We start from the raw sequence: 4,559 nt of genomic DNA on the forward strand, positions 1-4,559 counted from the left end.
CTGTGGAGTTTTTCCCACAATCAATCCCACTTAGCTTGCTACTCCATTTTCAAAACCTTAGCAAGTATTGTGCCTCATGAGCCATTCAAGTAGAGTTCCCTTCACTCTTTTGAATTAAGTATTGGGTTTTTGCAGTGCATTATATTAGATATCATTTTTGGGATTCAAATGTGTTAAGTAAGTCTTTAATCTATGACCATTTTCATGAGAGGTAGTCGTAACTGACTAATTTCTCATGATTTTTGAATAGTCCATTTAGCACTCATTGCATCGAGTGATGCTCACAGGGGTGAAGAAGTGGGATTGAAACTAGTGAAATGAGTCACATAGCGTCAATCATCACTTCTGGGGCTTGCACCCGGTAACTAGGACTTCGTGGGAGGTCACCCATCCCAGATTGCCTCTGGCTCAAGTGTGCTTAACTGTGGAGCTTTCCCCACAATCAAGCCCACTTAGCTTGCTGCCCCATTTGCAAAACCTTAGTAAGTATTATGCCTCATGAACCATTCAAGTGGAGTTCCCTACAGTCTTTTGAATTAAGTATTGGGTTTTCACAGTGCATTATATTAGATAACGTTTTTTCTGCGTTAAGTAATTCATTCATCTATGACCATTTTCATGAGAGGTAGTTGTAATTGACTAATTTCTCATGATTTTTGAATAGTCCACTTAGCACTCATTGTACCGGGTGATGCTCACAGGGTTGAAGAAGTGGGATTGAAACTAGTGAAACGTATCACATAGCGTCAATCATCACTTTCAGGGATTGCACCCGGTAACCAGGACTTCCCGGGAGGTCACCCATCCCAGATCGCCTGTAGCTCAAGCACGCATAATTGTGGAGCTTTCTCCACAATCAAGCCCACTTAGCTTGCTACCCCATTTGGAAAACCTTAGCAAGTATTGTGCCTCATGAACCATTTAAGAAGATTTCCCTTCGCTCTTTTGAATTAAGTATTGGGTTTTCGCAGTGCATTATATTAGATATCATTTTTGGGATTCAACTGCGTTAAGTAAGTCATTCATCTATGACCATTTTCATGGGAGGTAGTCGTAACTAACTAATTTCTCATGATTTTTGAATAGTCCACTTAGCACTCATTGCATCGAGTGATGCTCACAGGGGTGAAGAAGTGGGATTAGAACTAGTGAAATGAATCACATAGCATCAATCATCACTTACGGGGCTTGCACCCGATAACGGGACTTCCTAGGAGGTCACCCATCCCAAATCGCCTCTAGCTCAAGCGCGCTTAACTGTGGGGTTTTCCCAACAATCGAGCCCACTTAGCTTTCTACCCCATTTGCAAAACCTTAGTAAGTATTGTGCCTCATGAGCCATTCAATTAGAGTTCCCTTCACTCTTTTGAATTAAGTATTGGGTTTTCGCAGTGCATTATATTAGTGAAATACTTTTGATACCTCAGCTTATCAAGAAAATAATTAATTCCTCAGAGTGGATAATGATTCTTTACCATGATTTTGGTCAATGCAAAGAAATCCACACACATGTGCCAAGTCCTGTCCTTCTTTGGCACCAAAACAATAGGTGAACCACATGGCCAAGTAGATGGGCATATGATACCTTTGTTCATAAATAATTGAGTTTTCTTCTTGATTTTCGTGCTCTCCATAATTGATATGTGATACATGCCAATGTTTTGAAGTGGAACATCCTGCTACCATTGTATCTCATGCTGAATTTCCCTGTTGGGAGGTAACCCCTTTGGTTCCTGAAACATCTCGGCATGGTTTCTTACCACGTCAAAAGAACATATTTTAAGTTTTCATCACAATCTTCAAAAGATTCATAATCAATATCATTATTTTTCTTGATCATGATAAGCACAAAAATTTTACCTGCATTTACTAGTCTCTTCATCTGCCCTTCATCAACCAAAGAAATGTTTAACATTTTTTGATCGACTCTCACAATGTACTCCACTACATTCTTCAGAAATATGTATTTTTTCTCATGGCGATAAAATACTTCTTTCCTATCGTACAAATATGGACTACCCAAAATGATTCTTGAGATGTAAAGTGGAACTACATCTAACTCAACTTCATCAATGAACTTTTCAATAATGTAAAACTTGAATAATCATTTCCTTGTAACCTGTAAATTTGCATTATTGACTATCCAACCCAATGGATGTGGTTTATGATGAGGTACAATTTCAAGGTTAATCTTTCTGACCAAGGCCAAGTATTCTTAGATTAAGTTTGATTGTGACCCACTATCAAATAATGCACCAATCTTTGTATGATTTGAAATTACCCATACATGGAACAATTATATTCTTGATTCTTCATTTGGAGTGCTTTTGTGACTATGTGAGGAACTAGTTATTGCAACAACTTATTTTCCTTTTGCAACCATGGCCGAAATCTTGCTCTCATCATGAGAATCTGATCCAAGATCATGATGTGGTATCAGTTGTCTTTTGTTTTCCCTTATTGTTTTTTTTCTTAGGCCTTAGTTCGGGATGTAATTTCCAACAATGGGCTTCATCCTACCCAAATTTGGAACAATGTTGGCATATAGTTTTATCCCCTTCTTTCTCCACACCTGCATTCTTATTCCCCTTCCATTTGCCTCCCTTCTCTTTCTCCTTACCCTTGAATGGCTTCTTCTTACTACCCTCTTCCTGAATGTTCCTTCCCCTTGCTTCAAGGTGCATGGCTTGCACACATACCTCATCCAAATTGCTTGGATTGATCATAAGGATAATACCTTTTAAATAGGAATGTAAACCCCCAATATATTTCAATAGTGTAGCTTGGGAATTCAAGTTTACTCCTAACAATAGAGCCCTCTTTCTAAACTCTTGGGTATAGTCTTGAATTGTTTGGCCTTTAAGTTGCCTAAAATTATACCAACTTACAATGGCTTTTTTCATTTAGGCTGAAGGATAAAACTGTCTTTTAATTTCAGAAACAAACTCAACCCAAGATATGGACATCTTACCATGGATTTTCATTTCCTATTGAGTCTTTTATTCCCACCAGACTAATGTTGCTCATTCTAGCCTCAATGAAGCCAATTGGATATTTATGTCATCTTCTTAAAGGCTCTGAATTCTATAATAAACCTCCAATTTTCGAATCCAACTGCCTATCATTTTTGCATTCACTTCACCATTATACATGGGAAGTTTAAACTTAATGTCCAATTTGAGTAAGGGATATTTTTCCTTTGGGGTTTCTGAATGAGTATGAATAGTTTTTGTGGTGGAAGTGGAAGATGTTTCTATTTGAGATGCTGAGGATGATTGAGATGATGAGGAAGATGATGAATATGGTGGAGATGGAGGAGAATTTCCTCCACTACCCTTTGAATCCTTCTTATCATCATTTTTTTCTCCCGCTCTTCCCTCTCCATGTGGAGGCTTAGAACTCTCTCCAGCATTCTAGTGTTCCACTCTTCATAGAGGACTCTAACCATGTTAGTTAAGTCATATCAAGCTTTCTTGAATGCTTCCTCTTCTTAAAGACCTTCAGTCTCTCTTGCTCCAGACATGATGACTTTGGATTCAAGCTCAGCTTCTGGTACTTCTTGTACCTCCTCAATCTCAATTGAGGGTAAAAATTGACATGTTTCAAGTGTAGCTATAATTGGAACTTTGGGTGGATATTGTGGCCTTGTGTCTCTCCTTCTTATGGGCATTACCTCAATAGTTGCAACCAATAGTTTCCCTTCTCCTCTCTGCAACTTTAACCTTATAAGCATCACAAATTTGTAATCATTAAAACCCTACTTGCACAAAACTCAATAAATCAAGCAACTAACCTTTGCTTTGATACCAACTTGATATGTTTTTGAATGTTAGTTTTGCTGTGCTAATTTCAACTTCATATTTAAAAATGAATGCTTGTCGATTGCTTCACGTGCATGGTTCTCTTATGGTGTTTGTGATCGAAAACAGGTAATTTTTTTCAAGTTTTATGTGAAATATATTAGTAAAATAGCATGAAGAACAAGTGATGAACAACAACAATGAAAAGTACAACACACCATCAATTTGAACACTTAGCACAATGTCTTGATGAAGGAGTTCACCCCTCCAGGGCTACATCTGCTTGGTCCAGCTTCCATGGCTTGGGCCTCTGTATTAGCTCAATATGGAGAAAAAAAATGTTGTTTAAAAAGCTCTATTGCTCCTCAAACCTGCTTCAATGTGTTCAGAATGCTCAAATCAGCTAGGAACACCTTTTCCTAAGCTCAATTTTGTCGAATTTTGCTCACGTTATGGTCAAAACTAATTTCTCCTAGTAAACCTCCTCTAAAACTGGAGGAACTCCTGTTAGTCTTGCTAATTTTGGAGTTGCCACAAAAAATTAAGGAACCACCAAAAGTGTGACGAATTAAACTGTGAGTTTAATTAGTGTTAACTCAGATTAATTAAGCACTAATCCGGGATTAGTGCACAAATATGGCATTTAATGAAAGCCGTTAGCTTAACCCGCGGTCTTGATGGAATAGGTCACATGTCATGGTTTGTCGATGGTTAACGCAATCTCTGCGTGGTTATGCAACTGTTGACCTTGGCAGTTTA

This window comes from Pinus tabuliformis, chromosome Q (genome assembly GCF_031772625.1).
Source record: "Pinus tabuliformis cultivar Carrire ecotype Pingquan chromosome Q, CPIR1, whole genome shotgun sequence".
Lineage (NCBI taxonomy): Eukaryota > Viridiplantae > Streptophyta > Pinopsida > Pinales > Pinaceae > Pinus > Pinus tabuliformis.